General features: G+C 38.8%; 1 protein-coding gene and 1 pseudogene across 3 annotated transcripts in view; one reads left to right on the top strand and one right to left on the bottom strand.

The window, feature by feature from the left end:
* ANAPC10 (anaphase promoting complex subunit 10) overlaps positions 1 to 26152 on the bottom strand; it is a 148387-nt gene that overhangs the window by 25296 nt on the left and 96939 nt on the right. The window lies entirely within an intron of this gene.
* On the top strand, positions 28 to 2285 carry LOC116528996 (annotated as a pseudogene). Its single transcript, XR_004259325.1, has one exon. The product of XR_004259325.1 is annotated as a mitochondrial dynamics protein MID51 pseudogene (transcript).

The raw sequence follows: 26152 nt of genomic DNA, 5'->3' as shown, positions 1-26152 counted from the left end.
TACCAACATCATTTTCCCCAGAATTAAGAAAAAAAATCCTAAAATTCATATAGAACCAAAAAAGGGCCCAAATAGCAAGAGCAATCTTAAGAAAACAGAATAAAGTTGGAAGTATCAAATTATTTCATTTCAAATTGTACTATAGCCGGAAGTGAAGGGGCCATATTGATGGGTGACCCCGAGAGAGGTACCGGGCCAGAGGTGAGTCCTGCGGAGTGGTAGCGCGTGCGGCCTGCGGTGTGACACCCAGCCCCTGCTAGTCCCCTATGGCCCCGTGGAGCCGAGAGGCGGTGCTGAGTCTCTATCGGGCTCTGTTGCACCAGGGCCGACAGCTTCGCTACACTGATCAAGACTTCTACTTTGCCTCCATCCGCCGTGAATTCCGAAAACAGCAGAAGCTAGAGGACCCTGAGGCCCGGGAGAGGCAGATGGAGAAGGGCCTGGTCTTTCTTCACGGCAAATTGGGAAGGATAATTTAGGATCCTCCAAAGGAAAGAGGACAAAGGTGCCTTCTGTAGACACTCCTGGTCTCTCCCATCCCCACCTCACAGATGCATTAAGAAGCTTCAGATGAGCAATGGCAGGCGCTGGTGAGCGCAAAGGCAAGAAGGATGACAATGGCATTGGCACGGCCATTGACTTTGTGCTCTCCAATGCCCAGCTGGTGCTGGGGGTGGGTGGAGCGGCCATGCTGGGCATCGCCACGCTGGCAGTTAAGCGGATGTATGATCGGGCGATCAGTGCCCCTACCAGCCCCACCCGCCTGAGCCATTCAGGGAAAAGGAGCTGGGAGGAACCAAACTGGATGGGCTCCCCCCGACTGCTGAACAGGGACATGAAGACAGGCCTGAGCTGGTCCCTACAGACCCTTTCCACAGACTCTTCAGCCTTTGACACAGGAGAAACTTCTTACTACCAGAACCGGGCAGCCATCCCTGCTGGAGAGCAGGCTCAGGCCAAGCAAGCTGCTGTGGACATATGTGCGGAGCTCCGGAGCTTCCTGCGGGCCAAGTTGCCTGACATGCCGCTTCGGGACATGTACTTGAGTGGCAGCCTCTATGATGACCTGCAGGTGGTGACAGCTGACCACATCCAACTCATTGTGCCCCTTGTGCTACAGCAGAACCTGTGGTCATGTATTCCCGGTGAAGACATCATCATGAATGTCCCTGGCTTTTTCCTGGTTCGTCGTGAGAATCCAGAGTACTTTCCTCGTGGGAGCAGTTACTGGGACCACTGTGTAGTAGGGGGTTACCTCTCCCCAAAGACAGTTGCTGATACATTTGAGAAGGTAGTGGCTGGCTCCATCAATTGGCCAGCCATAGGGTCCCTCTTGGACTATGTGATCCGACTGGCTCCGCCCCCAGAAGCCCTGACACTGGAGGTGCAGTACGAGCATGACAAACATCTCGTCATTGACTTCCTGCCATCAGTGACCCTTGGTGACACAGTCTTGGTGGCCAAACCACATCGGCTAGCCCAGTATGACAACCTGTGGCGGCTGAGCCTGCGTCCTGCTGAGACGGCATGCCTGCGGGCTTTGGACCAGGCCGACTCGGGCTGCCGATCCCTGTGCCTCAAGATCCTCAAGGCCATATGCAAGTCCACCCCGGCTCTGGGCCACCTCACTGCCAGCCAGCTCACCAACATCATCCTCCACTTGGCCCAGGAGGAGGCTGACTGGTCTCCGGATATGCTGGCTGACCGTTTCCTGCAGGCCCTGAGGGGACTTATCAGCTATCTAGAGGCGGGAGTCCTGCCCAGTGCCCTAAACCCCAAGGTGAACTTATTTGCAGAACTCACCCCTGAAGAAATAGACGAACTAGGATATACTCTATTGCTCATTGTCTGAGCCAGAGGTGCTGCTGCAGACGTAGGGCAGGTGAAGGTCAAAGCAGGTGTCGGTGGTCAGGCCCTGGATTCTCCATTAGATACACTTGGCTACGTAGTTGGTGCCTCACAGGGTCCCTGGTGCCTCCTGTCTTGCTGATCATCACCCTGGTCACTTCATGCCCATTAGATGACATCTCTTCTGTCTCTTGTTTTCTTACCCAACTCCTTCTATTTTCGTTACCAATCACTGTGCTCCCTACTCCTCCCTGGCTCCAGGCTAATTTTTCTGAAATGAATTGAGAAGGTGGAGTGCTGGCCTGAGCTGACGGACCACTTGGTGTTTTGCGTGTTGGCCCATGTTTGCTGCCTCTGTCTGGCCTGCCTTGCCTGTTTGCCTGTTCCCGCTACGTGTCTTTTCTATCTTTTCCTCTCTCGTTCACGCCTTCTGTTTTGCTCTTGTCCCTGGAGCATATCTGCCTAATTAAGATGTTGCCTTTTAGTTGAATGTCACTCAAGAGCTGCGATTGCACGTTTCAAAGCTGAACTCTGCAGAGTGAGCGTTGAGACAGTATTTAGGGTTTCTGGGAGTGAGGCTGGTAGAAAAGCTGGCCTTTGACCCCAGTTCCTGGAAAAGAAGTCCATCCTCCCACCATTTCCTGACCCATTCATAAATGCCGAGAGTGTCTCTCATGGGAACACTGTTAATGACCCACACAGGATAAACTGGATGCAAAGTTATTTGCAGATTGAATTTCTTGGTGGCTGTCAGCAAAAGTGCAGAGTAGGGAAGCAGAGCTGGTTAAGGGCCTCATGGAACATTTGTGTGCCCCGTGTGTGCTTCTCATCTGTGGCTGCAGGAGTCGGACAGACAAGGAAGGATGGGGCTGCCAGGGCAGCACCTCTTCATGAATGCTGGTTTTCACCCCTTCTCCTTTTATTGCCAGTTAGGACAAGGCCTTGAAGGAACACAGCCTTAGTCATCAGTTGAGGATGAGGGAGGCTGACAGGAGGCTGAATGTCAGCTGGAAAATCCAGTCACTAGTCAGCGTTTGGTGGCCATGTTTTCTCCCCAGACAGACCCTGCTTTTCTAGGATGTGGCCTTAGAGCAGGAACAGGCCCAGCACTGGCCCCTCATCCTCCAGTATCTGTGACTGGAACGTGACAGGGGTGTTTGCTGAGCTCTCCGGGCATGGCCAGAGGGCAGGTGAGCATGCGCAGACCTCTTTCCCTTGTCCTATTTCTCACCCAGCACCTGGGGAGATCGGTGCTACCAAGGAAGAGAGCACACAGATGAGACATAGGGGAGGGAGGTGAGCACTTCCTCCATTCCTCCTTGTTTCCCGCTGCTAAGATGCAGTCTTTTTTGCAAGGTAAATCCTTGCAAAAATCCTGCAGGTGGGGGGAATGTTTAATACACCATGTCCCTTTGTTATGTGTTTTTCCCTGTTTTTGGCAAGACTGATGCTGTGTCTCATCTGCCCATTTAGTATTTGTTTTCCTCCTGTCAAGTTGTTTTTTTTTCTATTACTACCTCTCCATCAGTGAGGTTCTGGTGAAGCTCTCTGCAGCTGTCTCATTCCTTCTCAATGATAGGAATAGGAAATGACTCTTTAGCATTGATACCTCAGCACCCCTCTGAATTTAGGGTAGAGATTCCTGCCCCACTTGTCACAGATTAGGAAGTTGAGAACTACGGTTAACCTTGACTATATTTAGAGGTCTTCTTGCCTCTTTTCCCCTTAACAAGGATTACTTAATGGTGGTTCAATTTCGTTTGCATAAAGGTATTGAGAGGGAACAAAAATGATAAAGCTGAGAACCTTGAGAGAGCTCTACCCTGTCTGTTGGTCAGACTCAAAGGGCAGTTTTAAAAAAAGTCTGTATGCCTGAGTACCACCCTGGATGAATGCTTTAGAAGGTATGGGGTAAAGCCTGACTTTGAGGCTTCCAGTATACCCACCATGTATCCATTAGCAGGGAGAAGAGAGGACTGACAGAGTATTGCAGAAGTATAGATTATTATTCATTGAGATAAATGATTTGGTTTCCCTGCCATGAGTATTTAAAAAACTTAGTTTTCCCAAGCTGGCATCTCTGACCAAATACCACATAAAACATTGGAAGGAGGCTGGGCTCAGTGGCTCATGCTTGTAATCCCAGCACCTTGGGGAGGCCAAGGTGGGTGGATCACTTGAGGTCAGGAGTTTGAGACCATCCTGGCCAACATGGCAAAACCGTCTCTACTAAAAAGAAAAAAATTAGCCCGGTGTGGTGGCAGGCGCCTGTAATCCCAGCTACTTGGGAGGCTGAGGCAGGAGAATCACTTAAACCTGGGAGGTAGAGGTTGCAGTGAGCCAAGATTGTGCCACTGCACACCAGCCTGGGTGACAGAACGAGATCCTGTTTCAAAAAGAAAAAAAATTGGAAAGAGAACTAAAAAAAAATAAGATTTTAAAGAGTGTTAAGTTACTTAAGTCGAATATAACTGTCATTTTAGGAAAGCAAATGAGTTTATCATCTTTCTGAAACAGCATCTCTTTCAACTGTTCGATAAAACCATAACTTTGCCATTTTACAAGCAACAACCTCTTAAGAAGACCTCAGAACTAGAAGCAGTGGGAACTCTCAGCCCTGGTCCTGGTGGGTTTGCTGACCATGACTGGGCAAGCCATTCTTTTTGCTGCCATCTTCCTCGTTATAAAATGTGGAACGTACGCAGTTGCTTTTCAGATTCTGGGATGGAAGAGAACAACATTCTGCACCTGCCCCCTTTTTTAAATCTTTGGGGAAAGCTGAGTAACTTTCCCTGATACTTTGCCTTCCTGTTCAGTAACTCTTACTTTTGCCTGAAGTAATAGCATCTTCTCCTACTTCTCCATCTAGAGATTTTTGTGTGTGTGCCATCAAGGTTAGCAAACCTTATACTTAGCCTAACACTTAAAAAATGCACTCATCTTAAACCTAATCAATTCCAGAGTTTATTTTGCTTCTCCTCTGTTGCCCTTCCTAAAAAATGAGTTCAGGACGACAGTACTTTTTTCTTTACATGCTTGGCTGTGACTTTAAATTTTATTTAAATAAAGGAAAGAAATGTTGAAGCTCAAAAAAAAAAAAAATTGTACTATAAAGCTATAGTAACCAAAGCAGCATGGTACTAGCATAAAACAGACATACAGGCCAGGCATGGTGGCTCAGGCCTGTAATCCTAGCACTTTTGGAGGCCAAGGCAAGCAGAGCAGGAGGTTAGGAGTTCAAGACTAGCCTGGCCAACATGGTGAAGCCCTGTCTCCACTAAAGATACCAAAAAATTAGCTGGGTGTGGTGGCGCATGCCTGTAATCCCAGCTACTTGGGCAGCTGACACAGGAGAATCACTTGAACCCAGGAGGTGGAGGTTGCAATAAGCCGAGATCACATCATTGCACTCCAGCCTGGGCAACAAGGTGAGATTCCATCCTATGTAACAAACTTGCATGTTCTGTACATGTACCCCAGAACTTAAAGTATAATAAGTAATTTTTTTAAAAAATTAAAATTAAAAATATTTTAAAAAAAGAAAAAAGAAAATTACCAAGTACCAAATAGATAGCTAAGAGCATAACTTATGTAGCATATCAAACAATTTGTTCTTTTTCAAAGTTCAGTCTCACTAGTAGTTACAAAAATTTATATAAATTAAAAAGCTATTTTCTTACTTACCAAATAGTATATATATTTTTAAATAATAGTCTCCAAGGTTGGGGAATCTACATATTGGTAAAATCATTTTGAGGAGGAATTTGGCAATCGTATAAACAGTGTAAAATTATTAACATCCTTTAATCCAAATACTATATTTCTAAGAATTTATCTTGTTATTTATCTCATGGAAGTAATCCTAAATTAGGATAATGACTTAAGCAGAAAATTATAATCTTGTCATTATCTCGTATAGTGAAAAACTGGAAATACCTTAAATGTTCTATGTTAGTGCCTGGTTAAATAAACTATGGTGCATTAAAAAAAAAAAATACACACATAGATCAACAGAACAGAATAGAGAACCAGAAATAAAGCCACATACCTACAACCAGCTGATCTTTGACAAAGCATACAAAAACATAAATTGGAAAATGGGCACCCTATTAATGGTGCTGGGAAAATTGGACAGCTATATGCAGAAGAATAAAACTAAACCCATATCTCTCACCATATACAAAAATTAACTGACGACAGAATAAAGACTTAAATGTAAGACCTTGAACTGCAAAAATTCCGTAAGAAAATCTAAGACAAACTCTTCTGGACATTGGCCTAGGCCAAGAATGTATGACTAAGTCCTCAAAAGGAAGCAAAACAAAAACAAAAATAGACAAAGGGACTTAGTTAGACTAACAAAAGCTTCTGCACAGAAAAAGAAACAATCAACAGAGTAAATAGACAACCCACAGATTGGGAAAAAATATTTGCAAACTATGCATTCAACAAAGGGCTAAGAACCAGAATCTACAAGAAACTGAAACAGCTCAACAAGAAAAAAACAAATAACCCTATTAAAAAGGGGGCAAAGTACATGAATAGATATTTTTCAAAAGATTACAAGCAGCCAACAAACATATGAAAAAATGCTCAATATCACTAATCATCAGAAAAATGCAAATTAAGACCACAAAAAAATACCATTTTACATCAGTCAGAAGGACTATTATTAAAAAGTCTAAAAACAACAGATGTTGGAGAGAATGCAGAGAAAAGGGAATGCTTACACACTGTTGGTGGAATGTAAATGAGTACAACCTTTATGGAAAACAGTATGGAGATTTCTCAAAGAACTAAAAAAAAGAACTATCATTTGATCCAGCATCCCACTACTGGTTATCTACCCAAAGGAAAATAAATAATTATATCAAAAATTAACCTGCACTCATATGTTTATTGTAGCATTATTCTCAATAGCAAAGATATGGAATAAACTAAGTGTCCATCAGTGGAGTCTTAGATATGTATACACACACACACACACACACACACACACACACACACCATGGAATACTACTCAGCTATATAAAAAAAAAAAAAGAATAAAATCATGTATTTTAAAGAAACACAGATGGAACTAGAGGTTTTTATCCTAAGTAAAGTAACACAGAAACAGAAAATAAAATAGCACATGTTCTCACTTATAAGTGGGAGTTAAACAATGAGTATACATGCACAGGGTGGTGTATTAATAGATACTGAAGCTTACAAATCATAGGAGGGGAGTGAGGGTTGAACAATTACCTATTAGGTACAATGTCCACATGATGGGTAGACTAAAAGCCCAGACTTCACCCCTACTCAGTGTATGTATGTAGAAATCTGCCCTTGTGTATACTAAATATATTTTTAAAATTTAATGAAAAAATGTGAAATGCTTTTTTTTATAAATTAAAAAAAACATATAAATTTAAACATTACACATCATACAGACTGTTCATACAAACAAAAGTAAGTGACATGGAAAATAACAGTGAAATGCTACTACTGCTGCCAACAAAAGAACACATAATTCTGGTTTTCTATGTTCAGAAATACAAAATGCTACTCAATAAATAATACTGGCTTTAGTGTCAACAGAATGGGCTTGAGTGACAATTCCACATCTGATAAACAATTAGAATTTAAGCATATTACCTAACCACCCTTAATTATATCATTTGTAAAAGTAGGAATGATATCACCTATCTCATAGGGATATTGGAACGATCATATAATTTATATAAAGAAGCAAGCATATTTGACATGTAATAAGTATTCAATAATTTTTTAACCAAAAGACATAAAAGTTGTCTTCCCAAATAACTACAGCACTTGAAATATCATGGCATGCTATAAAATCTTACAATTCTCTTAAGATGGACTATCCTTAATTTTAAATGAGATTATTGAGATAATGCCACTTCCTTGAGGGAGTTCCTTGATATTTTGGAAAAATCACATGTATTCATTAGTCATTTTCTTCCAGAATATAATTAGTCCCTGGAAACAAATCAGAACTCTCAGAAGAAGCACTACTCTTTTCAAGCCATTAAGGTAAAATATGCTAAGTATACAACATAGTACCTAAAAAAGTTGTGCTGCTGTTAAAATGTCTAATGTAGCCAGAGAGTAACTACATAGGTTCTGACAATAACATTGATTGACATTCAATAATGAGTGGGCAACTTTCCATACAAAACAAGAACACAGAAAAGGGCTAAGCAATTTCTTATTTACAAACATAGTCCCTTGAGGTAGTTCTGTAACATCTAATATACACAACTGCTCCCATCATTAAAAAATGGTATACTTTCACAAAACTTACTCTCTTCTATAAGGAAGAATTAGACATATATAAATGTATACAGCCAACAGAAAACCATGCTGCTACAAGGAGGAAAAAAAAAATCTAACACTATGCATCTGGTATATTTTGTTTCAAGGACCATGCCAAATACTGGTCCTGGGTTACATGCACAGGGCCCTGGGTTACAAGCACAATACTGAGCAGCCATTGGGGCAGACACTGAGCTAGCTTCAGGAGTATTTTTTTCATACCCCAGTGGCACCTGGAATGCCAGCAAAACAGAACTGTTCACTCACCTGAAAACAGGGCTGAAGCCAGGAAGCCAAGCAGTCTAGCTCAGTGGATCCCATACCTATGGAGCCCAGCAGGTAAGATCCACTGGCTTGCAACTCTAACTGCAAGCACTGCAGTCTGAAGTCAACCTGGGATACACCAGCTAGGTGGTGGGGAGGGGCATCTGCCATTACTGAGGCTTGAGTAGGCGGTTTTCCCCTCACAGTATAAACAAAGCTGCGAAGGAGTTCGAGCTGGGCAGAGCCCACTGCAGCTCAGCAAAGCCACCTTAGCCAGACTGTCTTTCTACATTCCTTCTACCTGGGCACAGCATCTCTAAAAGAAAGGCAGCAGCTCCAGTCAGGGGCTTATAGATCAAGCTCTAATCTCCCTGGGACAGAGTACCTGAGGGAAGGGGCGGCTGTGGATGCAGCTTCAGCAGACTTAAACGTTCTTGCTTGCCAGCTCTGAAGAGAGCAGGGGATCTCCCAGCACAGTGCTCGAACTCTGCTAAGGGACTGACTGCCTCCTCAAGTGGGTCCCTGACCCCTGTGCCTCCTGACTAGGAGACATCTCCCAACAGAGGTTGATAGATACCTCATACAGGAGAGCTCCAGTTGGCATCTGGCTGGTGCCCTTCTGGGACAAAGTTTCCAGGGGAAGAAGCAGGCAGCAATCCTTGCTGTTCTGCAGCCTCTGCTGGTGATACAGGCAGACAGAGTCCGGAGTGGACTTTCAGCAAGCTCTAGTGGACCTGTAGCAGAGGGGCCTGACTGTTACAAGGAAAACTAACAAAAAGAAAAAAATACCATCAACATCAACCAAAAGGACATCCACATAGGAACTCCATCCAAAGCTTACCAATATCAAAGACCAAAGGTAGATAAATCCACAAAGATGAGGAAAAACCAGTGAAAAAGGCTAAGAATTCAAAAAACCAGAACCATTTAACAATATGGATTCTCTTTTCCTCAAATCCCTTACTTCAAACAACTTTTACCTCTACCCCATCCTTTCTATAGTCATACTCAATCATAAATGATAGCTACAAAATCGCTGAAATCTTGACTTCAAATATCCTATCTCTACAGCCTTTTAATATATCAGCTTTCTTGGGCTGGTCCATGTGCAGTGGTAATATATCAGCTTTCTCTTGTGATCCCACTGTAATATCAACTTTATCAAAAGTGCTAACTTATTGATTCCATTGACTTTTTACTGTTCATTAGCTTATTCAATATCATCAATTTCCTCTTTATGTCAATGATATCCCAAAGGTCATTATAATAATCAACCCTCTTACCCACTTAAATCCAATGTCCCTTTTACTGTTTTACCTTTTCCTGAGTTGCAGCACAATTCTGGTTAAACCCAACTATCTGCCTATTCTGCATCTATTGGAGAAATATAACCATACTGATTGTTCTCACTTTAGATCCAAGACAACTAATTTCAAGTGCATATTTAGCACTATACAAAATTCCTACTATATTCCCTTAGAAAATTTGCTTTCCCACTGTCTCTGGGATAGCTATTTTTGAGCTTCTCTTCAAATCCTAATAACTATTCTAATCTCTCTTTAAGTTGAGGGCATTTTATTTCACTAAGAAAACATGATCAACCTGAAAAAGAATATCATCATCTCATAGGCTGTTATAAAGTAGTTAAGCAGTCCCTTTACCTATGTGAAAAGACTAAACCTACGTTTGATTGGTGTACCTGAAAATGACAGGGAGAATGGAACCAAGTTGGAAAAGACTCTTCAGGATATTATCCAGAAGAACTTCCCCAAAATAGCAAGAGAGGCAAACATTCAAATTCAGGAAATACAGAGAACACCACAAAGATACTCCTCGAAAAGAGCAACCACAAAACACATAATTGTCAGATTCACCAAGGTTTAAATGAAGGAAAAAATGTGAAGGGTAGCCAGAGAAAAAGGTTGGGTTAACCACAAAGAGAAGCCCATCAGACTAACAGCAGATCTCTTGGAAGAAATGGCAGAAACCCTACAAACCAGAAGAGAGTGGGGGCCAATAGCCAACATTCTTAAAGAAAAGAATTTTCAACCCAGAATTTCATATTCAGCCAAATTAAGCTCCAAAAGAAAAGGAGAAATAAAATCATTTACAGACAAGCAAATGCTGAGAGATTTTGTCACCACCAGCCTGCCTTGTAAGAGCTCCTTAAGGAAGCACTAAACATGGAAAAAAAATCAGTACCAGCCACTGAAAAAATGTACCAAATTGTAAAGCCCATCGATGCTATGAAAAAACTGTATCAACTAATGGGCAAAATTACCAGCTAGCATCAAAAGGACAGGAACAAATTCACACATAACAATATTAACCTTAAATGTAAATGGGCTAAATGCCCCAATTAAAAGACATAGACTGGCAAACTGAATAAAGACTCAAGATCCATTGGTGTGCTGTATTCAGGAGACACATCTCATGTGGCAAGACACACATAGGCTCAAAATAAAGGGATAAAGAAATATTTACCAAGCAAATGGAAAACAAAAACAAAAAGCAAGGGTTGCAATCCTAGTCTCTGATAAAAAAGACTTTGAACCAACAGAGATCAAAAAGACAAAGAGGGCATTACATAAGGGTAAAGGGATCAATGCAACAAAAAGAGCTAACTATCCTAAATATATATGAACCCAATACAGGAGTACCCAGATTCATAAAGAAAGTTCTTAACGACCTACAAAGACACTTAGACTCCCACACAACAGTAGTGGGAGACTTTAACACCCCAATGGCAATATTAGACAGATCAACAAGACAGAAAATTAATAAGGATATTCAGGACTTGAACTCAGCTCTGGACCAAATGGACCTAATAGACATCTGCAGAACTCTACATCCCAAATTGACAGAATATATATTCTTCACAGCAACACATCACACTTATTCTAGGGTTGATCACATAATTGGAAGTAAAACATTCCTCAGCAAATGCAAAAGAACAAAAATCATAACAAATAGTCTCTCATACCACAGTGCAATCAAATTACTCAGGATTAAGAAACTCACTCAGAATTGCAAAACTACATGGAAACTGAACAACCTACTTCTGAATGATTACTGGGTAAATGGATAAATTCCTGGACACATACACCCTCCCAAGACTAAACCAGAAAGAAGTCAAATCCCTGAATAAACCAATAATAAGCTCTGAAATTGAGGCAGTAATTAATAGCCTACCAACTAAAAAAAGCCTAGGACCAGACAAATTCACAGCCCAATTCTACCAGAAGTACAAAGAGGAGCTGGTACCATTCCTTCTGAAACTATTCCAAAAAATAGAAAAAGAGGAACTCCTCCCTAACTCATTTTATAGGCCAACATCATCCTGATATCAAAAGCTGGTAGAGACAAAAAAAAAAAAAAAAAAAAAAAAAAAAGAAAAAGAAAATTTCAAGCCAATATCCCTGATTAACATGTATGCAAAAATCCTCAATAAAATACTGGCAAACCAAAACCAGCAACACATCCAAAAGCTTATCCACCACAATCACGTTGGCTTCATCCCTGGGATGCATGGCTAGTTCAACATATGCAAATCAATAAACATAATCAATTACATAAACAGAACTATGATAAAAACCAAATGATTATCTCAATAAATGCAGAAAAGGTATTTGATAAAATTCAACACTCCTTCATGCTAAAAACTCGCAATAAACTAGGTATTGATGGAATGTATCTCAACATAATAAGCTATTTATGACAAACCCACAGCCAACATCATACTGAATGGGAAAAGCTGAAAGCATTCCCTTTGAAAGCCAAAACAAGACAAGGATGTTCTCTCTCACCACTCCTAATCAACATAGTATTGGAAGTTCTGGCCACGACAATCAGGCAAGAGAAAGAAATAAAGGGTATTCAAATAGGAAGAGTGGAAGTCAAATTGTCTCTCCTTAGAGATGACATGATTATGTATTTAGAAAACTCCCATTGTCCGCCAGGTGCAGTGGCTCACACCTGTAATCCCAGCACTTTGGGAGGCTGAGGAGGGTGGATCACAAGGACAGGAGATCAAGACCATCTTGGCTAACATGGTGAAACCCCGTCTCTACTAAAAATACAAAAATATTAGCCAGGCATGGTGGTGGATGCCTGTAGTCCCAGCTACTCAGGAGGCTGAGGCAGTAGAAACACTTGGACCCAGGAGGCGGAGGTTGCCGTAAACTGAGATCACACCACTGCATTCCAGCCTGGGTAAAAGTGAGACTTTGTCTCAAAACAAAACAAAATAAAAATCCCATCGTCTCAGCCCAAAATCTCCTTAAGCTGATAAACAACTTCTGCAACATCTCAGGATACAAAATCAATGTGCAAAATCACAAGCATTCCTATGCACCAATAATAGAGAGAAAGCCAAATCATGAGTGAACTCTAGAAAATCTAGAAGAAATGAATTTTCACAATTCCATCTCTGTATTCTGTAATCAGAATTCCATTCTGTGAATTGTAGCAATTTCACAATTCCTACAAAGAGAATAAAATATCTAGGAATACAACTTACAAGGGATGTGAAGAGCCTCTTCAAGGAGAACTACAAATCACTGTTCAAGAAAATAAGAGAAGACAAAAGCAAATAGAAAAACATTCATGGAATAGGAAGAACCAGTATCATGAAAATATCCATACTGCTCAAAGTAATTTATAGATTCAATGCTCTCCCAATCAAGCTACCATTGACTTTCTTCACAGAATTAAGAAAAAACTAATTTAAATTTCATATGGAACCAAAAAAGAGCTCACATAGCCAAGACAATCCTAAGCAAAAAGAACAAAGTGGGAGGCATCAGGCTACCTGACTTTAAACTATACTACAAGGCTACTGTAACCAAAAGAGCACGGTACTGGTACCAAAACAAATATATAGACTAATGGAACAGAACAGAGGCCTCAGAAATAATGCCACATATCTAAAACCATCTGATCTTTGACAAACCTAACAGAAACAAGCAATGGGAAAAGGATTCCCTATTTAATAAATAGTGTTGGCAGAATTAGCTAGCCATATGCAGAAAACTGAAACTGGACCCCTTCCTCATGCCTTATACAAAAAAATAACTCAAGATAGATTAAAGATTTAAATGGGAAGGCCTAAAACCATAAAAACCCTAGAAGAAAACCTAGGTAATATCATTCAGAACATACGCATGGGCAAAGACTTCATGACTAAAACACGAAAAGCAATGACAACAAAAGCCAAAACTGACAAATGAAATCTAATTAAACTAAAGAGCTTCTACACAGCAAAAGAAACTATCATCAGAATGAGTAGGCGACCTACAGAAAGGGAAAAAATTTTTGCAATCTATCCACCCGATGAAGGGCTAATATACAGAATCTACAAAGAACTTAAACAAATTTACAAGGAAAAAAACAACCCCATCAAAAAGTCAGTGAAGGATATGAACAGACACTTCTTAAAAGAAGACATTTATGCAGCCAACAAACATATGGAAAAAAAGTTCATCATCACTGGTCATTAGAGAAATGCAAATCAAAACCACAATGAGATACCATCTCATGCCAGTTAGAATGGTGATCATTAAAAAGTCAGGAAACAACAGATGCTGGAAAGGATGTAGAGAAATAGAAACACTTTTACACTGTTGGTGGGAGTATAAATTATTTCAAACATTGTAGAAGACAGTGTGGCAACTCCTCAAGGATCTAGAACCAGAAATACCATTTGACCCCAGCAATCCCATTACTGGGTATATACCCAAAGGATTGTAAATCATTCTACTATAAAGACACATGCACATGTATGTTTATTGCAGCACTGTTGAAAATAGCAAAGACTTGGAACTGACCCAAATGCCCATCAATGGTGGATAAAGAAAATGTGGCACATATACACCATGGAATACTACACAGCCATAAAAAAGGATGAGTTCGTGTCCTTTGCAGGGACATGGATAAAGCTGGAAACCACCATTCTCAGCAAACTGATACAAGAAGAGAAAACCAAACACTGCATGTTCTCATTCATAAGTGGGAGCTGAACAATGAGAATACATGGAGACGGGGAGGGGAACATCACACACCAGGGCCTGTCAGGGGTAGGGAGCCAGGGGAGGGATAGCATTAGCAGAAATACCTAATGTAGATGATGGGTTGATGGGTGCAGCAAACCACATGGCATGTGTATACCTATGTAACAAACCTGCATGTTCAGCACATGCATTTCAAAACTTAAAGTATAAAAACACCCCCACAAAAAAATGTAAACTAAAACCCTTTCTCAATCCTACATCCTATTCCATTATTGTCCTAATTCTCTGTTCCCCTTCACAGCAAAACTCCTTGAAAGGTTGTAGTCAATTTTATTTTTTATTTTTAGAGATAGGGTCTCACTCTGTCATTCAGGCTGGAATGCAGTGGCATAACCACAGCTCACTGCAGCATCAAACTCTTGGGCTCAAGCAATTATCCCGCCTTGCCCTGCCAGAGTGCTAGGATTACAAATGTGAGCCTCTCCACCCAGCTGAAAAGTTGTAGTCAATATATTCATTTTTCACCACTATTCCAATGCGAATTTTGTCCCCACCACTGAAATCAATCTTGTCAAAGTCACCAGTGACCCACACCATGCCAAATAAATTCCCTCTATTTGATAAAAAGAAGGTAATTATTGTAAAATACATTTTATTTAAGATGTGCTTGAATAAGCCCATTTACATTTTAAATTTTAAGGCTTTAAAACATTTACATAATATTTTAAATATATAGTTTTGTACACAAAATATGTGACATGGTTTACTAAAGATAGCAGAAGATTGTAAATAATAGAGAATATAACTGGTAACACAGTAAAGATAAATATATTTAAAGGCTAACGAAGTTAAGTCTTACTAATGCTAAGCTAGATAAAATACCTGAAATTGTATGCTTAAAAATACATCTATCTTATATCCCAATCTATAGATTCAATGCAATCTCTATCAAAACTTTAATGACTTCTTTTGCAGAAATAGAAATACCTATTTTAAAATTCATAGAATTAAGGGACCTCCAAATAGCAAAAACAATCTTGATAAACATAAACAAAGCTGGAAGACTCACACTTTCTGATTTTAAAACTTTCTATAATGCTGCAGTAATCAAAACAGTGTGGTAGTGGCATAAAGACAGACATAAACCCAGAGAACAGAATAGAAAGACCAGAAATAAACTCTCATATATATGGTCAAATGATTTCTGACAAGGGTTTCAAAGCCATTAAATGGAAAAGGACAGGTTCTTCAACAAACTGTGCTGGAAAAACAAGATATCCATATGCAAAATAATTAAGTTGAACCTTTATCTGAAACCATATACAAAAATTAACTCAAAATGGATCAAAGATCTAAATTTAAGACCTAAAAGTATAAAACTCTTAAAAGAAAACACAGGCAGAAGCTTCACAGCATTCAATTTATCAATGATTTTTTGGATAAGACACCAAAAGCACAAGCAACAGAATTAAAAATAGTTCAAGTGGACTTGAAAATTGTAAGTATTTATGCATCAAAAGACACTCTCAATAGAGTAAAAAGGCAACCCAAAGAATGAGAGAAAACATTTGCAAATCATATCTCTAATAAAGAATTGATATCCAAAACATAAGAGAACTCCTACGACTCAAAAACAAAACAAAAAATCTGAATCAAACATGGGTAAAGGACTTGAACAGACATTTTTCTTAAGAAGTTAGACAAATGGACAATAAGCACATGAAAAGAGGCTCAATATCACTAATCATTAGGGAAATGCAAATGAAAACTACAATGAGATATCACCTCACACACACATTAGGAAGGCTATCAAGAAAAGAAAAAAAAAGAAAGAAAAGAAGAGAAAGAAGTTTTAGGAGAATGTAGAGATGCTGAAACCCTCATGCACTGTTGGTAGGAATGTAAAATAGTACAGTCCCTATGGAAAACAGTATGATGGTTCCTCAAAAAATTAAAAATGGAATTATAAATTTGCAGCAACACAGATAAACCTTGAGGGCATTACACTAAGTGTAATACATTGGACAAAGGTGGAATTTTAAAAAGTCAAACTCATAGAAATAGAGTAAATGGTAGCTGCCAGGAGTTGGAGAGGTAGTAGAATAAGGAGATACTGATAAAAGTATACAAATGTTCAGTTATAAGATGAATAAATTCTGGGGATCTAATATATAGCATAGTGACTATAGTTAATACTGTATTGGATACTTGAAACTTGCTGAGAGTAGATCTTAAATGTTCTCATTTAAGGTAACTATGTGAGTGATGGAAATAGATATAATAACTAACTTAACTGTGGTAATCATTTCACAACATATGTGTATATCAAAGCATCATACTGCATACCTTAAAGGTACACAATTTTAAATGTCAATTATATCTCAATAAGGCTGAGGAAGAAAAAGACCTAAGGAGACATAAACAATATTTTAAATACATATGTGCAACAAAGATATTAAAATTGTGAGAAAACTTTCAATTTAAAAATAAAATAAAAATAGAATTGTCATATATTGGCCAGGAGCAGTGGCTCACCTCTGTAATCCCAGCACTTTGGGAGGCCAAGGCAGGTGGACTGCCTGAGTTGAGGAGTTCGAACCAGCTTGGGCAACATGGTGGAACCCCATCTCTACTGAAAATACAAAAATTAGCTGGGCATGATGGTGGGCACCTCAATCACTCGGGAGGCTGAGGCAGGAGAATTGCTTGAACCCTGGAGGTGAAGGTTGCAGTGAACTGAGATCACACCACTGTATCGCAGCCTGGGCAACAGAGCAAGACTCTGTCTCAAAAACAAAAAAAGAAAAAAAGAATTGTCATGTATCTAGAAATGCCACTTCTGGGCATATAAGGAACTGAAAATAGGGTCTCAAAGAGATATCTGCAGACCATGTTCATAGCAGCACTGTTCTTAATACCCGTAACATATAAGCAACTCTAGCATCCATCAATGGATGAACGGATAAGCAAAATGTGGTATAAACATACAATGAAGTATTAGCCTCAAAAAGAAACTTTGACATGTGCTACAACATGGATGAACCTTGAGAACATTATTCTAAGTGAAATACACCAGCCACAAAAAGACAAATACTGTATGATTGCGCTTAGATGAGGTACTTAAGAGTAGTCAAAAATCATAGACACAAAGTAGAATAGTGGTTGCCAAGGGGAAAGAGAAATTGAGAATTATTGTTTAAAGCATAGAGAGTTAAAGTTTTACAAAACGAAGGGTTTTGAAGATATATAGTTGTTAAACACTGTAAGATTAAATACTGTTATATTGGCATTAGAAGAAGTTATGTAATGGGTTGCAAAATCAGCACTACTGCCAACCCAAAGACTACCAGGTCACTTCTGAGGAAGCACCCATACCACCTTTCCCATCACTCAGCAGTCTTTCCTTGATATTAGTTGCTATGGTATGAAACCTAAAATGGTGTTAAATAGAATCCATTCGAGTTTCTCCATGAAGACATCAACATCTCTCAATCTGGCTTCTGAATCTTCTGCTTCCTATTAGCAACCTTTAAGTCACTATCTACTCTGGTTATGACTTATTTAAGAGCAGATGTAACACGCTAGGCATGCGCTGATTTACAGTATTAACTCTCGCAAAAACAAAGCTTATGTTAAAGTAATTCATCAGTAAAAATCATGTCAAATATTAAATACAAAACTGTTTACATGTCTTTTCCTACTGCTAATCACATATCCATGGAAAATAAATGAAGGAAGGAAAAACTACTTGATAGTTGCTTCAGGAGTTGCTCTCTTCTCCCTACTCTCACTACTTCTCCTTTACTATTCATAGCTATGAATGACTTAATGAAATTCTATAAAATCTTATAAGAATTGTCAACACGTAAAGAGCTGATTCTAGAATTTTAACCGTCCTTTCACTTAGAAAGAAACTGAACCAGTTAACAGCAATGATGACCTAGTTCTAGAGAAAAAAGGTCTAATATGATCCAAAAGAAACTTCAGAAATTCCAAATGTGTTAAAAGGAAACAGCTACCACAAAAGCGCCTTAACAAGAAAGACAGACGCCAACTCAAAAGGCTTACTATGAAAAGCAAGCTCTTCTGCCCTAGTGACGAAGGCAACCGCCTAAGGAGATGACTTTGAAAGTCAAAATCAGTCACCCTGACACACATGGTCAAATCATTCATTTTGGACTAGCAAATCGGAAAGGTTTCTATACAGAGAAACTGCTCCAGAAGTTGTTAAGATTATATAGCTTAAGTAGTCTAAAAACAACTTTAAAACAAAAAGGCGTAACAAAAGAACAACTAGAGTGTTCTACTAATCTGCATGAACAATTCTGAATAAATTTGAAGTCAATGCCAATTAAAAACAATAATTTTATCAAAAGCCCAAGATAGTAAACACATTTTAAGAATTACAGAAAATCTTTGGACTGAGAAAACAAAGCTATTTCCAGGTTAATCATATTTAACTATCATTAAAAAGTTGCATACATATGTACACAATAAAAATTTGTAAAAATTTTTAAAACTCACAAAATTACATATATAACAAAATATTCTTTATTTGTGTTATAAAAAGATAAATATCTTTTTTTAACTTTTATTTTAGGTACAGAAGCACATGTCAAGGTTTATTATACAGGTAAATTGCATATCATGGGGATCTGGTGTAAAGATTATTTAGTCACCCAGGTAATAAGCATAATATCCAACACATAGTTCTCCATCCCCATACTCTTCCCATTTCCACCCTCAAGTAAGCCCGAGCGACTATTGTTCCATTGTGGCCATGTGTATTGAATGTTTAGCTCTCTCTTAAAAGTGAGATCATGCAGTGTACGGTTTTCTGTTCCTGTGCCAGTTTGCTTAGGATACAGGCATCCAGCTCCATCCATGTTGCTATAAAGGACATGATCTCATTCTCTTTTATGGCTGTACTGTATTCCATTATGTGGAATTTTGGAAATTTGGAATTCCAAAATGTGCCCACTCTACCACTGATGGCCTTTTAGGTTGATTCCATGTCTTTGCTATTAACTGCAATAAATACACACATACATATGCCTTTATGACAGAATGAGTTATATTCCCTTGGGTATATACCCAATAAGGGAATTGCTGGGTCAAATGGTAATTCCATTTTAACTTATTTGAGAAATTGCCAAACTGCTTTCCACAATGGCTAAACTAACTTATATGCCCAACAGCAGTGCTACTAGTTTTTGTATATGGTATAAGGAAGGGATCCAGTTTCAGTCTTCTGCCTATGGTTAGCCAGTTATCCCAGCACCATTTATTGAATAGGGAGTCCTTTCCCCATTGCTTGTTTTTGTCAACATTATTGAAGATCAGACGGTTGTAGGTTTGCAGCACCATTTCTGGGCTCTCTATTCTGTTCCATCCGTGTATATAGCTGTTTTTATATCACTAGCATGCCGTTTTGGTTAAGGTAGCCTTGTAGTACAGTTTCAAGTCAGGTAATGTGATGCTTCTAGCTTTGTTCTTTTTGTTTAAGATCACCTTGGCTATTTCGGCTCTTTCTTGGTTCCATATAAATTTCAAAACAGGTTTTTCTAATTCTTTTAACAATACTGAGTCTTCCTGTCCATGAGCATAAAGGTTTTCTCATTTGTTTGTATCATCTCTGATTTCTTTAAGTAGAATCTTGCAATTTTCATGGTAGAGGTCTTTCTCTACCTTGGTTACCTGCATTTCTAGGTATTTTTTTCTTTCTGTGGCTATTGTGAATAGAATTGCATTCTTGATGTGGCTCTCAGCTTGGATGTTGTTAGAGTACAGGAATGCTACTGATTTTTGTACCCTGATATTGTATCCTGAAACTTTGCTGAAGTTGTTTATCAGATCAAGGAGCTTTGGGGCAGGGTAACTATGGTGTTTTTTAGGTATAGCATCATATCATCTGCAAACAGTGATAGTTTGAGTTCCTCTCTTCCTATCTGGGTGCCTTATTTACTTCTCTTACCTGATTGCTCTGGCTAGAACTTCCAAGATTATGTTGAAAAGGAGTGGTGAGTGAGGGCATCCTTGTTTGTTCGTTTTCAAGAGGAATGCTTCTAGCTTTTGCCCGTTCAGTATATTGGCTGTGGGTTTGTCATAGGTGTCTCCTGTTATTTTGAAATACATACCTTCAATGCTTGGTTTGTTGAGCGTTTTTTATCATGAAAAGATGTTGAATTTTATTAAAAGCCTTTTCTGCATCTATTGAGATGATCATGTGTTTTTTGTTTTCAGTTCTGGTTATGTGGTGAATTACATTACATTTATTGATTTGCATGTGCTGAACCAACTTTGTATTCCAGGGATGAAGCCTACTTGAAGATGGTAAATTAGCTTTTTGATGTGTTGCTGGATTCAGTTTGCTAGTATTTTGTTGAAGATATTTGCATCTATGTTCATGAAGGATATTGGCCTGAAGTGCTTTGTTGTTGTTGTTGCTGATGTTGTGTCTCTGCCAGGTTTTGGTGTTGGCCTCACAGAATGAATAAATTAAGAGTCCCTCTTCCTCAAAGTTTCGGTAGGATTAGTACCAGCTCTTTCTTATACAACTGGTAGAATTTGGCTATGGATATGTGTGGTTCTAGGCTTTTTCTAGTTGGTAGGCTTTTTAGTACTGATTCAGTTTCAGAAATCATTACTGATCTATTTAGGGATTCAATCTCTTCCTTGTTCAATCTTCAGAGATTATATTTCCAAGAATATATCCATGTAATCTTTCCTTTCTTTTTATTTTTTTTCTTTTTTTGAGACGAGGTCTGGTTCTATTGCCCAGGCTGGAGTATGGTGGCACCATTTTTGGCTCACTGCAACCTCTGCCTCTCAGGCTCAAGACATCCACCCACCTCAGCCTCCTGTGTAGCTGGAAATACAGGCATGAACCACCAAACCTGGCTAAAAGAATGTATCTGCTTCTTGTAGGTTTTCTAGCTTTTGTGCAAAGAGATGTTCATAATAGTCTCTCAGGAATTTTGGATTTCTGTGGGGTCAGTGGTTACATCACTTTTGTCATTTCTGACTGTGTTTTGGATCTTTTCTCTTTTATTCTTGATTAGTCTAGCTAGCAATCTAACTTATTCTTTTAAATAACCAGCTCATTGATTCACTGGTCCATTGTATGGTTTTTCATGTCTCACTTCCTTCCGTTCAGCTCTGATTTTGGTTACTGTCTTCTGCTAGCCTTAGGTTTGGTTTGCTTTAAGTTTTCTAGTTCTTTTAGCTGTGAGGTTAAGTTATTAAATTGAGATATTTCTAACTTTTTGATGTGGGCATTTAGTGCTATAAACTTCCCTCTTAATACTGCTTTGGCCATGTCCCAGAGATTCTGGTATATTTTAACTTTGTTTTCATTAGTTGCAAAGAATTTCTTGGTTTGTGCCTTAATTTCATTATGTACCCAGAAGTCATTCAGGAGCAGTTTAAGTTCCATGTAATTGCATGGCTTTGAGTGATTTTCTTAGTACTGATTTCTATTTTTATTGTGTTGTAGTCTAAGAGCATGGATGGTATGATTTCAGTTTTGAATTGCTTAGGATTGTTTTATGCCTGATTGTGTGGTTAACTTTATAGTATGTGCCATGTGTAGATGAGAAGAATGTATTTTGTGGTGTTTTGAGGTGGAGAGTTCTACAAATATCTATTAGGTCCATAATTGTTGAGGTCCTAAATATCTTTGTTAGTTTTCTGACTCAATGATCTAATACCAACAGTGAGGTGTTAAAGTCCCTCACTATTATTATGTGGTTTTCTAAGTCTCTTCATAGGTTTCTAAGAACTTGCTTTATAAATTTGGGTGCTCCTGTGTTGAGTGCATATATATTTAGGATAGTTAGGTTCTCTTATTGAATTGAGCTCTTTACTATTAAGTAATGCCCTTTTTTGTCTTTTGTGATCTCTGTTGTTCTAAAGGCTGTTTTGTCTGAAATTATAGCAACCCTACCCTTTTTATCTGAAAATTCTGCCAAGCAAATGGAAAACATAAAGGGAATTTGCTTGGCAAACATAAAGGGATATGCTTGGCAGATCCCTTTACTTTGAGCCTATGGGTGTCACTGCATGATATTATGGGTCTCTGGAATACATGTCTTCAAATAATGAATAATCAAGGAATGATAGCAATGAATACAAGAATGTAGTGTAATAGAAAGAACATCAGACCAGATAATAGAAGACCTAGATTTCAATTTCACTTCTAATAATGAATTTAAGCAAATTACTTCTGCTAGCTAACCTTTCTTTCTCCATCTATTAGGATGAATCATATCAAACTCATTTTTATAGGTCAAAAATAAAATGAGGATTTAATTTCTATATAATTTTTATACTTTCCTCAGAAATGCTGTAAGATAGTAAGATAACATGAATTTCATTATTGCCAAATCCATGGGATCCTTTTGAGTTTGATCCTTCTTATAGCCTTTTTTCTGTCAGTATTTGTTTTGACCTCTCTACTAAAATGTCCTTGTCTCTTTGCTTCTGTGATTTCACCTTTTTCAGGTTTTTCCCTCACCAATCTCATTTCTACCTTGTCTCTCCAGAGACTCCTCTGTATGTTCCTTAAGTCTTGCATTCCTCATAGTTCTGTCCTAAAATTAGTTCCACAATACGGGGTTTAACCTATGTAACTATCCAGGTCCATCACTTCTGGTACCTCAAGTGACTATATGCTGATGATTCAAAAATATACATCTCCTTTTAGAAGACAACTTTCTGAAGGCACCAGCAAGGGACCAGGTATCCATGGAAGGCAAGGCAAGACAGAAAGCTTCCATAGGAGAAGCCACATGAAGAAGGTCTGGACTTTTTAAATGTCTCTTTTAAATTTAAGAGGGCTGGCTGAGTGCAGTGGCTCATGTCTGTAATCCCAGCAGTTTGGGAGGCCAAGGCGAGTGGATCACCTGAGGTCACCAGTTCGAGACCAACCTGGCCAACTCGGTGAAACCCTGTCTCTACTAAAAATACAAAAATTAGCTGGGCTTGGTGGTGCACGCCTGTAATCACACCTACTATAAAGAGGGTGAGGCAGGAGAATCGCTTGAGCCCAGGATGCAAAGGTTGCAGTGAGCCAAGATTGCACCACTGTACTCTAGCCTAGATGGCAGAGACTCTGTCTTAGAAAATAAAATAAAATAAAATAAAATTCAAGAGGAAGGAGAAGTTTGTGACAAGCCAGTGCTCCCACCGAGAATGACTATAGGTAAAACATAAAAATTATCATTTTAGAGGTATCAGAGATAAGCAAAAACAATGATGACTAGTAGAGGCCAGGATTCAGTGGAGGAGAGAGCCTCCCAGAGGTGAATGGCCTTTCTGCACCCAATTTAACCACAGGAGCACTTGTTGATGCTGGTAGAGGGCAAGAGGCTAAAAAATGTGGCTTTGTTCAGGTAGAAACTGTTTCTTGAAGCCAGAGAAACATGTAGAGCTATTACTAGGGTCTTTCAGAAATGAAAAAATTAGAGACTTCAAGGGCTTCAAACACATGGCCTATTTTTCCCTCACAATAACTGCCACATTCTGAAGTTGCCTAGGACAAGAGGCTGAAATGTTAAGCAAGAGGCCTCTGAGAAGCCTCTTCCAGAGTTTCTGGCAATCTTTCAGGGCTAAGGAGATTAGCAGTAGAGTTTAGAACTTGCCAAGGGGAAGGAGCATGAAAACACCAGGCTCCTAGTTGAAAACCTTGAGGGACTAGGCCCCAGAAATGTTAAAGAATAGAACTAGAGAGAACCATACCAAAACTGCAAAGCAGCTTCCACTCAGGGACTGCGAGGAGTAAAGCATCTCAGTTTATCTGCTTAGCGAAAGAAAAAAATGACCTCTTCCTAGAAAAAGAAAACATTACCTAGAGAAGCTCTGTCTAATAGAAAAATAGTATGGGCCACAATTATAAGTTAAATATATATATATATATATATATATATATACACACACATGTATATGTATATTTATAAATTTTCTAGTAGCTACATTAAAAATTAAAAAGAAATGAGTGGTATTAAATTTATACTTAGCATGTTCAAAATACTATCACTTGAACATGTTTTGAATATAGACGGTTATTAAGAATATATTTTAAAGTTTGAAAAAGATATTTCCAGTGTCTGACAATCAGAAATTACTGTGATTAACATGTTTAAGAAATGAGGCAAAAATAAAAAAAAAAAATCATCTGAGAATGACTATATTTTAATGAAAATTCTACAGTTGAAAAATAAAGTATGTATAAGAATTAATTAGATTCATTTAATAGCAGATTAAACATACATCATAAGACAAAATGGACAAAATTCCTTGAAAAACACAATTTATCAATGTTAACAAAATAAGTAGAAAAATCTGAATAGAATTACATTTATTAAGGAAACTGACTCATAATTTAAAATCTACAACAAAACTCCACCTGAATAGCTTTAACAGTTGGACTGGCTTCTTCTAAATACTGAAAAAAAAAAGATCTCAATTTTACACGAACACAAAGAATAGAAAAGAGAGAAACACCTTTTAACTATTTTTATAAGGCCTTGATATAGTTTGGGTCTGTGTCCCTGCCCAAATCTCATGTCAAATTGTAAGCCCCAATAATGAGGGGGTCCTGGTGGGAAGTGACTGGATCATGGTGGTGCATTTCCCCTTTGTGCTGTTCTCATGATAGTGAGTTATCACAAGATGTGGTTGTTTAAAAATGTGTAACAACTCCCCTCTCCTTCTCTTCTTCCAACTCCAGCCATGTAAAACATGCCTGCTTCCCTTTTGTCTTTTGCCATGATTCAGTTTCCTGAGGCTTCCCCAGCCATGTTTCCTGCACAGCCTGTAGAACTATAGGAAAGAGCCAACTAAACCTCTTTTCTTTACAAATTATCCAGCCTCAAGAATTTCTTTATAGCAATGTGAAAACAGAATAAGAGAGGCCTGCATAATTTTTGTTCCAAAATTTGATAAGGATAGTATAAAAAAAGAACATTTACAAACTAATCTTTCTCATGAGCCCAAATGAAAAAAAAATCTAGAACAAATACTAGCAAATCAAATCCAGCAATCTGAAAAAATACATCATTCCAGATATGCACAGTTGGATTATCATTTGAAAATTAACCAATGTAATGACTTTGTTAATAGTAGAAAAGAGAAAACTCATAATGTCATCTCATCATATGAAAAAAAACCCATGTGACAAAATTCAATACTCATTTATGATTTTAAAACTCCTAGCAAATTGGAAACAGAATGCAATTTCTTTAATAAAAAACAGTATATTTCAATATACAAGCAGAGACATCATCATGGTGGATAGGAGGCAGGACTAGATTGCAGCTCTGACTTGGATGGACAGAGCAGCGTGTGGAGGCTTGCATCATGAATTTTAGCTCCAGAACGATTGCAGGAATAAATCAGGAATCCCAAGAGGACCCACAGGTGCTCTGAAAGAAGCAGACTGCTCCTGCAGATCTGGGAGACACCCCAAATACCCTGAGTACCCAAACTGTGGAAGTGGGAAAGGGAGATCTTCCACCAGCAAACACACACCCCTACTGGGGAAACTGTAGGTCTGGTTTGAGGGAAAAGAGTCTGACCTTACCTGGAGGTGAATCAATGTAGAGAGCAGAATAAAATACAGGGGTAGAGGAAGCAGTGGAAAAGCAGGGTCCCCAAGCAGGCCATTTCTGCCTGGCACCACAGGGATCCTTTGGGAGGGTGGCCAGTGGTAC

This window comes from Sapajus apella, unplaced genomic scaffold (genome assembly GCF_009761245.1).
Source record: "Sapajus apella isolate SASKATOON/1434 unplaced genomic scaffold, GSC_monkey_1.0 scaffold61, whole genome shotgun sequence".
NCBI classification, from domain to species: domain Eukaryota; kingdom Metazoa; phylum Chordata; class Mammalia; order Primates; family Cebidae; genus Sapajus; species Sapajus apella.
The sequence above is the reverse complement of the archived record's forward strand: the minus strand, read 5'-3'. Positions and strand labels throughout refer to the sequence as shown.